Genomic DNA, 13,272 nt, shown 5'->3' with positions numbered 1-13,272 from the left:
CGAGCGTGATCTTATCCAATAAATCTATAAAGGGAGAAAAAGGAAATGCATGCATGATGATGATGAAGAAAACTTGATGGTTTATGATAATGAGTAGTACTTACTAACTACTACTACTAGACCGTACAAGGCAGCAGTATATTAGTATTCATTTTGCCTTGCCTGGGTGTATGCCCTCAGAGAGACCCAAATGACATGTTGTATCGTGGCTACTTATAAGGATAGCAAAGAAAATTAAAAAAATAGTTGTAGGGATCAGTTAGCAAACAAACAACAACAAAACATACAGTTGTAATGATTGACGAGAAAAAATGAATCAAACTATTTGAAAGACGAAAGATGAATGATACTAAAGTTACTGTATTATCCAGGTCAAATTATGGAGTTGAATCTTGTCATTCCTCTTGGTCCTCCCTTCGGTGGACGCTACGCAGAACAACCTTGGTTGGGTGCCACTGCATGACTGATGCGGATTGGTAAGGTAAGTGTGAGTTGTTTTTCCCAGTATAGCACAGGGTAAAGGCTGGTCTGTAAGCAAGAGATGGAAAAAGAAAAGGGGTATTGAAAAATCAATTAATTAAAAAAAAAAACATCAATTACGGAGGAGTGCAAGAAGAGAAGATAGAACACTTTCAGACTGAGGCGGCTACATCATGTCTACTCTTCTGTTTACAGCATTAAGCTACAACAACAACAGGACAGAGCAGGCCCACACGGCACCGGGCCGTGACCCAACCTTCATTTAGCTTAAATTTTGACATAGCCCGACAAAGGCATGTACAGTAACCTTGTATTTTTGAAATAAAGTGACTAAATCAATGTGCCACTGTCACTCATACAACTACACTCAACTCTACCACTACAGGGACATGTAGGTCTGCTGTGGTTCTGGTTGAATGGTTGTGTTTACCTTTCATGCCACTTCATGAAACGCAGTTATTCGATCAATCATCTCCGATCCTACTGACTGACTGCGAAGATAGTATGGTCATCACCATGGTGTTGTGCTGTTATGTATCATTTTAGGACCCTATTGTAAGTTTCCTGATTCATGCCCTTATATAGGTATAAATCACCATATCCTTATATAGACATAAGAAATCATAACCATATTTAAGCATAGCTCATGCAGTCCAAATATGGCAGGGCTACTTCCACTAGTTCCGAAAATCCACAACGATTTCTTGGAAAACTCAGCTTCAGCAGCCGGGGACTTCCCAATGCATGAATATTGATTTGTCCAAGAACTCATGGAGTTTTCAAAGAACTGAGACTCTTTGATGACGTTATTATGTCCTACTGTACGTCACAGTGGGCACATTCAAGGTATAAATATGCCCACACACCGTGGTTTGGAGCGGTTTGACTATCTACTTGCCCGACGCGCCCTGCTACAGCAAGTGCCGAAGGAAGGCGACCCTCCAGCAGACGCACTGAGAGACGCGGTCTTTTCTCCTGCCGAGAAATCCAGGTCCAGTGTTTCCAAGCTACCCTTGTGGGTTGTTGGGAAATCGAGTCCCAAGACTGACCTTCTCCATTCTACACTAAGGTATGGAGCTGATTAGACCCTTAGAGAAACCTTGAGCAGATTCTTGGCAAAAGAATACTACATTTATGCTACACCTCACTTACTTCTTCCCTCGTACTAAGCTTAGGTGAGGTACACCGGGGTAGGCGTATTTTAGAAGCACCAGTTGAGTACTTTTAGCCTCTGTTATTTATGTATGTATGTATTTATATATGGTTTAGGAACCATACAATGCTCTTACAGTATTATTTTATTCTACTATTTATACTGTACGCATTATATTTTACAAACAGTGTTACGATTGTAGCAGTTCATTTCTTATGCTTGAGAAAAAAGACTGTTCAATAAAACCTTTTATTGAAAACGCCTGTCTTTCTACTTTCTCTGCACCTCTAGTGAAACAAAGCATGCACGATTGACTGAGTGAAATATCTATCTATTGTTTCCACGACTCTGAAGATACGTTTTATCTTGGGGAAAAAAAGTTGTCATGTTTATGCGGTTGTCAGAGACTAATCCCCTCTTGTGAATTCGAGAAAGTTTCTAGTAACCTCTGAGCTAGCTGGCACACACAATTAAGTCTAGTATATTCGATAGAGACCTAGTCGACCTCAGTCCTACATTTAATCTATAGGATATACTATTCCAATGCGCAGAGCCTATTTGGAACATAGGAACTACATGGCGCCCACCATTTGGTAAGGCACTAATTAAACACTAGATGCTAGAGTAACTCAGTCGTGCTTTTCACAGAGACCCCTTTATCCCGTAAAAAACTCCAATAGACGTCTGGAGTGGTTACAGGATAAAATATCCGCCTTAAACTGAGTAGGACGAAAAATCCTATATATTAGTTTTTGGTTTTGTTCAACGTTGAAAGATACAGTGTTCCAAAATATTGTCCACCTTATCTTTATTTCCTTGAAACTTGCTCTGCAAACCTTCATAAAAAACGACAGAGAGTGACGAAGAGTTGGATAGAGCTGCAGCAGCAACACTTGCACAAAACCTAGATACTACAGGTTTTAATGAAAATGACCCAGATGTTATACACATCCCGGCAAATGTAAGAAAAATTATAACTTACAAACTCATAAATAATGGAGTATCATCGAAATTTGGAAAGGTAATATTTGTAAAAGAGGCACATGAATATCGGCAGACAGAGGTATTCTATTCATGGATTGGCTTTCCACAAGCAAATCCAGTTACACATGAGTTCCACTACTATAAAATGGAGGAACATCCAGCGGAATACGTTCCTTTCGAGGACGTTGAAATTCTAGTAACTTAGCAAGAGCAAGAGCTCTGGTTTAATGGCGCCCTACAACATCAAAATCAAATTACCAGGCTCGGTCCACTAGGTAGACCAGGAGCTACATGGCCGGTACTGGCCAGCTTTACACCATTGAAAGAATGTCAGATGTAGAACTGTTAGCTCAGCCTAAACAATGAATTAAAATACATAGACAATTGGTACAATATGTCATGCAGACCTTAACAGTCCAACCTGCAAAAAGAAGTCCACAGCACACCCCTCATCAGGGGAACACTAACAAAGTCACACCATGGACTATACAGTCAGTAATCAGTAGGTTGACCACAAAAAGGAAACAAATTCCATTCTGGTTAGCCCAGAAAATTACTCAAATAGAGGCAGTATTTCCTGATAGCACACCTCATGAGAAACACAGGATTCTAACAATCTGTTTACCAATGGGGATTTCATCACACGTAGAGGACTGTGACAATTGGGCTACAGTCTTTGCTTCAATGTGCACAAAAACACATGGTGTCTTGTCCATGCCGGTAATACCAGAAGTTCTGAATCAGATTCAAAATGAATACGGTCCAGAACCGGCCTTCAATCTAGGTATGAAGTTACTAAAAGATTTCAAACAGGTCTCTGCTATCTTATTAGCTAACATTAAAGGTGAAGCAGCATCAGTGGCAATCTGCCAGAAATTAAAAGAACTTGATATTACTGAGCTACCGTATGAACTTTCCAGAATTATTGAAAAATCCTATGAAGAACTAGGTAGAGATAGTTTGGGAGGGAAACCTGTGAAGCCTGAACTAACAGAAAATCCTGAAAATGGTTTTATAATTCAATCTAACTACTCCTAGAAATAAATGGGAAAATAGTAGACAATAACGTCCTAAAGAGAAGCGCTCTCAGTCAAGAGATAGATTTTCTCAAAAGGAGCACTCTGTAAAGAGATATACTCTTAGAAATAGGGATAATTTAAGAAAACCTGATAGATATCAAGATACTGATACACGATTCTCTCGTACCTTTCAGGCTTCCTGACAGAAATCCAAAGGAAGAGGACCATGAGAACAAAAAGAAGAATGCGTGAAGTCCAAAGACGATCAACACGTTCCAAAAAATAAGAAAACTAAATTCTCCAAAACGGTAGCAAGTAATAAAATCAGACATGCTGAGAAACTTGAGGACACAACTCAAGAACGGGGAGTGGGCCCAGACAATGCTGGACAGTACAGCAGAGGTCACCATAGCTCGCAGGATCCTGAAAGATCATCTGGAGACAGTGGATCTGAATGAATGTATTCAGGTTGAAACTGCCGACACCAGGGTTAGTGTGCCCCATAAGTTATATGAAGTAACACTCCGAATAGAGTGGGATATAACTAGGAAGATAAAAGCACTCTTCTGGGAAAAATTATCTAAGGATTATGGCATCCTTCTGAAAAAGACTGGCCACCTGAATTTGTCAGGGAGTGCCCACATGGCAAAGAGATCATTATGCCAGACTTCTCTAATCATATCCTTATTCATAAAAAATACACCTATGCCAGAAAATGGGCTGTGGCCCAGGCTCCAGCTTTATATAAAAATCATGTGGGATGGGATGAGGATTCTCCTCACCATAAAATCCAGTAAAAAAATAAACCTACTGCTCAGAGGCAGTATCCAGTAAATCAGGAAGTTAAAAACAATTCACTGAGATCTTAGATCAACTTGAATACCACGGGGTAATTGAAACATGCACCTCGTCAATGAACAATCCTTTGTTTCCTGTCTCCAAACCAGAAGAAACATATCGTCTAGTTTTGGATTACAGATATTTAAACTCTTGTTGCAAAACTTTTGCAGTACAAAATTGACACAGTGCAGCACTGATGAATAATATAGTTTGGAAGAAATATAAAACTACTTTAGATATTTCAAACGGTTTCTTCTGTCAAAACATGGCACCAGAAAGCAGGTACTTGACCGCTTTCTCGATATTGGGGAAAAAAACAACACTTCTGTCGTCTCCCTCAGGGATTCAAGAACAGTTCTGGATTATTTTCAGCCAGAGTAACTGAGTTACTACAAATGTATGATGATGAGGCATTATCTTATGTGATGACATCTACCTCACAGAGGATAATTTGGACAGGCACTTGAACAGGGTGAACACCACAATACTTGGGTTTGCCTCAGAAGCGTATAAATTCAACTTTAAAAAATCAAGAATTGCCCACCTGAACGTCCTATTCTTGCAATACAAACTTTCAAGTGAAGGCAAAAGCATGGCAGCAAACTTTTTAGAAAAATGTGGTATGCTCCTAACTCCAAAATCACTGAAAAAATTACAGTCAATTCTAGGATTCCTAAATTTTGGAAGAACTTACATTCTAAATTATGCAGAAAGGGTTAAACCTCTCTACAAATGAATCAAACCTGATTTCAAACCAACTAATTGGATTCAAAAACACACAGAAATGTTGCGTTCAGTACAAACATACATGTTGGCAACAACACACTAACAAACACACGTCAATTTACGCAACCTTGTTATCAGAATCATCCGAGGGAGATGCGGATTCACATACCTAACCTTTAATGAAGGTGAAAAGGTACCAATAGCCTACAAATCACACTTGTACACACAAGCTGAAATGAAATTCACTTCAACAGAAAAATTCAGACAGCGGTTCAGACTGCTGCAGCAAAGGAGAGAGACCTCGCACAGGGTAAACACATTAAAATTGTTACACCTGTACCTGCCTTAGAGGCAGTGACAAAAGCAAGCATTCCAAATGCAAAAGCTCTACATCCAAGATGGATGCAATGGGTTAATTATCTTGCTGCAACAGACGTTGAATACGTTTTAGACCCTTACTTGAAGATACAAGAATTTCTCCAATACGAACATGAATGTCCTCCGCATACTGAAATTCTACCTCTAGAACATTACGGCTGTATAATATATATGATGGATCAGCACAGCCCGCAATTGGGGGTAAACAAGCCTATAGTGCTGCGTGCGCGATTGTTAAAGGTCGCTGGCACCATGGTAAATTCAGACCTATGGTCACAAAAACTCAATCTCATGGAGAATGTACAGCTCAGCAAGCTGAACTACCGGCATTCAAGATGGCGCTTGAAAATACCAATCGCGAATTCCCCACACTCATAGTGTGCGATTCGTATAACTGTGTCAGGAATTACAATGAATATCTGCAGACCTGGGTTCAAAATGGTTTTAAGAATGCAAAAGGTGGCAAATCAAGCATAAAATGTTTTGGGAACAAGCAGTTCTTTTGCAGAAAGAACTACAAAAGACTCACGTGATCCATACACTGATTCAGCGTGATGGCGTTCACGTTGAAGGGAATTCATTGGCTGATGAAGCCGCAAAGACAGCTGTGCAAATGGCTTCCATAACTGCTATTACTCATTTAAAAACAAAAATAGACAGCGAAATAATGCAAGCAATCACTGCTTCAATAAAAGACAGCGGTAAAACACTACCGAAGGGCTTTCCACTCAAGTACTCATATATAACTGATACGAATAATGTTCCTTTTACCCGAACCCCTGGAGTGGGGGGTAGAGTAATCCCAAACATGGAACACAGGTTAGGACTAATCTTAGCAGCACATGAAGGGCTTGCCTCTGCACATGCAGGTGTTTCCACCACAGTCTCATTATTAAAACAACAATACTGGAGGCCGTGCATGAGGAAACAAACCAGAAACTATGTTTTGGAATGTGAAATCTCAGAGAAAATGAAAGTTTCAACAGTAAAACGCCAGGCACAGACGCCCCTTCTAATTTTAGATAAACCATTAGCATGTGTTTACCTGGACCACTGTGGTCCCTTACAAAGGGATGGCAACTATAAAGACATCATGGTTGCAGTGGATTCATGCACGAGATTCATTTGGATGTGGCCTCAGCGCTCAGCTGACGCCTGAACTGTTATAAAAGATTTGCGAGTCTTTATCGGCACATATGCAATTGGCAGCTATATTCTGACCAAGGTCCTGCGTTAAGCTCTAGGGCTTAGAAGGAGGCCATGGCCAGCTTGGGCGTTGCATTACGATTTTCGAGTCCATTCCACCCTGAGGGAAATTCGGTTGTGGAGAGAAAACAATGTGACATAAAGCAATCTATAACAGTCAGGGAATTAGGTTAGGGTGATGGGTGGGTCAAACATCTAATAAATGTCCAAAATAGTCTTAATAGCCTGCCAAGAAATTCTCTGGGTGGAATCACTCCATATGTAATTCTTTTTGGTACTAGAATGGTGGTTGAAGACCTCGATCGTCACACTTCAGTGGTGGAACAAAAACCCTTTGATATCAAAGATCGTTTGGCTGTTTTACAGGACTTAAATGAAACAAGAAGTCTAAGCAATACCAGGGAAAAGCCAATAACCACTGAAGAAAAACCACCTGTCCCAGCAAGACCTTTCTGGATTCCAAAGAATGGGGATCTGGGCAGGAAGAAAATAGCGTATAAGAAGGAATTTGGGCCTTCTTACAGAAAACCAGTACCTGTACTAACAATCAACAGATCAAGAACAGTACTACTGCCACCCCTTGCTGGAAAAAAAGAGAACCGGTCTGTGTCAATTGACCTGGTAAAACCACACCATGTTGCCGATAATAAGGAGTAGGCCCAGTGGACTCCCAAGAAGTAGCAGGCAACCAAATCTTGCTACTATCCAAGAGGTTCAAACTCATCCCCTTTGAAGATTCTAAAGTGAGAAAAGAAGGACTATGCAATAAAGCCATGGAACTTGTGCCTCTTGAAACCCAAATAACAGTTTGTCAAGAAACTCCTGTCTACAATGATGTAGCATCATAACTTCAGATGAGGAGGAAGACGTAAATTATATTTTGGTGGTGATGGGTTTGTTGTGGTTCGAACCAGAAAGACTGAGACACACACAAATAAAGTAAGGAAGAAAGTAACAATTTGAAAGCCTAGTTATCAGGGAAGAGGAGCTTGTCCTTAAACTCTGGTGGTTCAACCAGAAGTAGCAGGTCATCTAACAGTAACACACTAGTTCCGTCACTTAAATCGCTCTCCTTTTTATGCTGAGATTCAGGTATTTTGTAATCTGGTGATATAAGTGCTGATTCATTTTGATCATGGTTAACCTCTCCACGCTTTTAGGAGAGAAACTGGTCCTTTTCACAGTTACAATAGCACCAGCAGCACTGAAAACACGCTCAGAAGAGACACTTGCGACAGGGCAAGGCAGATACTTTATCGCCAGCCTGCTGAGCACTGGCCTTTGGCTTCTTTTCCCATACCAATACACCAATGGACTTTGATCTATGAAGACCTCTGTTCTGTCATCCATTTTGTACTAGGCCCCCTTTGGAAACCCTAAACAATGGTTTAGGCCTGAAACCCCCTCTGATTTTACTCCCACCTTGGACATTGTTGGACCTGAGGTGGGCATGTTTGAAATAGCGGTCACCTTGAAAATTGAAAAGATCATTAAATATGTGCCTAAAACTCGGGGGACTTTGCCTAGAGATGAAGTAAGTACTCTGGCATCCCTGAGAGGGGACAAACTTCTTACTATCAAACCCTGCAACAATGGTGGGGGTATCGTAATTTTGATACCCCCACCTATGTTGCCAAAATGGAGTGCCTTCTCTCGTCCATAGAACACTACAATAAATTTGTGAGGAACCCTGAACCTTCTCTAAAACGTTGCATTCTTTCAATGGTTTAACGCACAGTAGATGAGGGATACATCTGCTCGAAGGAAACTGAATTTCTCACCTCCAGCTTCACCCGGATGCCAATTATCTATGGGGTTCCGAAGACTCACAAGAATGCCCTAGATTCTCCCCTAAGGCCCATAGTGTCCACCATTGGATCGGCGACTGAGCCTTCATCCAAGTGTAGTGACCATTTTTTTAAACCTTTGGTCAATAACTTGGACTAATTTATCAAGACCCCCTACTATGAAAATAGAGAGCTTTTGGTCACCTTGGACCTCGAGTCCCTTTATACTAACATCCCACAGAAGGGGGCTCTAAGAGTTGTGGAACACCCCCTTCATCTTGCAATGTCTCGAAGTTGTTCTCAGTGAGAACTACTTTGAATTTGACAACTGTTTTTACCAGCAAATTCAGGGCGTTGATATGGGGGCGTTGTGTGCTCCCAGCATTGCGTGTCTATACATGGGACACTTTGAAAAGATTAACATCTATAACGAGATGGCCCCTGTGAGAAGTTGGCCTGGTATATAATGCTCACTAATTCTAGTGATCCCTTTGTACGATGCCAAGCAACCCTTATGATGATTGGTTGTAATTCAACCTTGTAGACCAGTTATCCTAGTGGTAACGTGGACAAAGCAGTCTTAGGCTAAACTCTGAAAGGCATGTGAAGCCAGCTGTATTACCATACACAACCCCCTTGAATACAAATGAAAGGGACACCACACAGATATATATTGAAAATATATATTGATTTATTAACTATAAAATCCCCGGAACTCTTTATGAGCACAGAATCACAAGCGTTAAATCACAAGACAGTTTAAAATACACAAAAGTTGCACAATATGGATGAGCCCTAGGGGCCACCTAAACAATATACTAAGAAAGTGGTATAAGAGATACCAATCAGAACGGAAACAGGCCTAGGGCCTTGGGAATTGCTGGAGCTATTCGAGACTAGCAGTGACTAAGTCGGGAATGGCCCGCGGGACTCGGGTGCAGTGTTTAAAGTGCACGCACTCACCAATGTAAAGTCTATGGTGCGTAAAAAGTACAAAGTTAGTTAGTTCGGAACCTTCCGAGTGACCTAGAATGCTGAAACTTAAGACACAGGCCCTTGAGATGTGTACCAGTGTAGGAACACCGGCGGAGCTGAGTTACCTCACCCACAGGAAGCGGGTGCACAGGGTCGAAGTAGTGTTGGGTGTCGTCACGCTGGTCGATGGTGCTTGGAGCTGAAGATGCTGCAGGCGGCTCGATGTGAAGAGTTCCGGTGGATCTAAGGGTGGATCTGAAGATGTGAAGACCTGAAAGCAGAGGGGACAATGTTCAAAGTCACTAGCCAGTGACTACCGTGGAACCAGATTGGAACCAGGCGATGTCGGGTGCAAACAGGCGTTGAGGTGTAGCTTCTCTCTACAACCACGTGGACACCGGGGGTCGAGGACGTCCAGGAGTCGGTCAAGAGCTGTCGCACGCCGGCTTCTCGCTATTAGCGGTGTCGGCAGCTTGATCGGAGCAAACAGGCTTTGGCTAATGCAAGCCACGCAGGAATCGGAAAATGCTTACCACTCAGACCAGCAAGGTCAGAGTGGGGGCTCCTTTCTGCAGGAGCTAGGGCAAGTCTAGCGCAACCAGACCCGCAGTGTAGTTTGTCAGTTTCGTCACCAAGATGGCTGCTGACCACGTGGCTAGTGGCCGGGATGGCGCGTCGAGTGGCACAATGCAAAAGGGCCCCACGCAGATCGTGGAGATGCTGGGGGGCTGATCTTCGGTGCAAGGGCTGCTCGGTGATGGGGGTTCTCAGTCCCCAAAGCACAACGTCGAAGATGCCTCGGTTGCTGCGCAGTCAGCTTTTCAAGTGTCTTCCAAGAAGTCCGGTCCCACGTCACTCGGTGCCTCCAAGGGTCCCTTCTTTGCAGGAACTGTGGATCGGGCTGTGAGAGGTCTGGGACTCTGGGTCTTGTCAGGCTCTGGGCTCGGGCTCCGGCGGGAGGCGGCGGCAAAGCAGACATCGAGTTGCTGGTTGGTGCCTGTGTTCGCAGGGTGGCCACTCCTAGGCCACAAGGGAGATTCTCTTCAGTCTTCTGTGCAGCAGAATGTCGAAGTCCAGTCTTCTTCTTTATTTCAAGTTGATTCAGGATGATCTGCTGTGCAATGGCACTGCTCCCACTCTTATTCCCAATCTGAGGGGTGGATCACCTACTAGGTCCCTCCTCTGGGAGGAACCAGGAAGGGGGGTGGTTACACCCCCTTTCCTTTGTCCAGCTCCTCGCCAGGCCTGGGTCTGGAAAGTCCCAGGACCGGTTTGGACTGGCTTATGCACGGGGACACCTTGTGTGCCCCGGGCATGTCTCAATCTATTCAGCCCTGTCCTACCCAATACACAAAACCCTGTCTGGGGAGGTGCTCGCACCTCCCAAGGCAGGAAACCCTTTGTCCAAGCCTCCCTCGCTGGAAGGACTCCCAGCAGCAGGAGGTCAGACTCGTGTCTGTGGTGGCAGCATCCATTTTGTGATGCTGAGGCTCTGGTTAACTTTAACCGGGGTTAAGGCTACACACATGTTGTGTCCCTCTAGAAGGGTGGAATGCTATCCCCGTCGACAGAACTGTCGAGGGGATAGTATTCCAATTCGTATGACACCTTACTCGACATGTTTTGATAAAGCCAAACCAAAAATAGCATATAACCGCGAGGATTATAATGCACTTAAGTGTATATGGTATGGCAATATCCCGGAACAGCTTAGGGAGTGGTTCCTGACAGCTGCAGACAGGCTCAGCTCATGCTAGAGCACCATTTCACATATTTCCAAGCACTCTGCCTCCAGGATTGAAGAGGCCTTCCATAGGAGTGGCTGATAGGAACATATGTGTCCAGTTTAAGGGTAGATATAGGGATACTATATCTAAGTAAGAGGTGATTACACCAACTTACCCCAGCTGAGTGATCAGCCAGTTGTGTAAAATATGGAGGCCAGGCCTGGGGTGGCACAATACATGCTGCAGCCCCTGGTAGGCCTTGGAAACACCTATGCCCCGTGTACCTAGGGTACACTGTTACAGGGGCCAATAAGGTGAACCAGTTCCAATTCGTAATGCACCTAAAGTGCATTGGCAGTAATTTAGAGAGAGAACAGCAGGCTGTGGGTCTGATTAGCAGGCCCACAGCCACATTAAGTCAGAAACCAGTGAAGCAAAAAGCAGACCCTACTCTCCTACAGCCCCCTTCCATGAAAATGTTTGAAACTGGTCTCGATTCATTGATTACATCTTTTTTATATGGAAGGGGGGCCAGGACTCGCTGAATGAGTTCATCCTACGGATAAATGCGGCGGACTGTAATCTGAAATTCACTGCCCACTCCAGCAATCATAGAGTGGAGTTCCTTGACATCTGGATTGAACACCTAAAGAATGAGATCTATGTGTCCCTCTACACCTTGTTGCAGTACGACAGCTTTCATTCCCGGTGTCAGCGAGATAGTATCCCGTTTAGCCAGTTCCTTCGGATCCGAAGGAACTGCTCTGACTTGAAAGATTTCCTTTGGCAGGCAGATACTTTGAAAGAGAAACTTTCTCACCGCAGTTATCCCTACAAATTGATAAAGGATTTCTTTAAATGGGCCAGATACTTCAACTGTGAGACTATGTCCTTACCCAAAGAGAAGGATCCCTTGGAAAAACTTGTATGTGTGACTAAGCACTTAAACATCAACCACAAGCTTAGACAGGCCATTAATTCCTGCTGGCACTTGTTGAACCTAGGCAATGGGGATGATCACCTCCGCAAACCCATTGTTGCCTGTTAAGAGAATAAGAATCTCCAGAATTACATTGTGAGAGACAAATTACAGGACCCCCACATTTTTCAACAGACTGCGATCTGTGGTCCTGGCCCCATTAAAGGCAGCCACCGATGTGGCAACTGCGAGGCCTGCCACAATGCTCTAGTCAGAGACAAGATCAAGACTCCTGAATGGATTGTCTCCCTCACCAAGATGACAAACTGTTATACATCTAATGTTGTGTACATCATCTTTTGCCCGTGCGATCTCCTGTATGTTGGAGAAATGGGATGTGAGGTTCGAACTAGAATAGAGGAGCACAAATCTAATATCCGACGCAGAAAATCAACAGCCCCTTTTGTCACTCACTGGTATGAGAAGAAACATTCTGAAGGGGATTTGAAATGGTCTGTCCTGGAAAAGATATAGGCGCATCCAAGCCAAGACCCCTTGATCATACGGAAGAAAAGAGAGGTCTTCTGGATCTTCCTTCCTAATGTTGTTAAGAAGGGCTTGAACGAGAACTGCCCATGGGAGAATGCTAGCTCCTGACGCACTCTCCTGATGGCCTTCTGAAATAGGTGATATGTCTCTTATTCTTTTCAGTTTGTGGTGAAAGATTTGAGCCCTGATCTTTGATTTGGCCACTGTGTCACGGATGAAGGGGCCTGCTCACCTTGATTTGGAATTGGTCCTGCATGTAATTGTAATCCCAAGCTGACACTATATGGATGTGGATGGTTTATGTTTTATGTTTATTGATTTTATTATATTGATGCATTCTTGTGGCGTCTTTCCATATATATTTTTTGTCGCTTCCTTGGATCATTTTTCTGTCAATAATCTCTACCTAGTAGCATTCTGTATCTTATTATCGTGTGTCCCTTGATCCCGTGTGCCTATGGTGAAAATTGGGCCTTGAACTACTTTCATTTCTGGAGGCGGTTTTCAGCCCCGTTTCTGGTGTTCCAAT

This window comes from Lissotriton vulgaris, chromosome 9 (assembly GCF_964263255.1).
Source record: "Lissotriton vulgaris chromosome 9, aLisVul1.2, whole genome shotgun sequence".
Classification (NCBI taxonomy): Eukaryota; Metazoa; Chordata; class Amphibia; order Caudata; family Salamandridae; genus Lissotriton; species Lissotriton vulgaris.
This window is presented reverse-complemented; position numbering follows the sequence as displayed.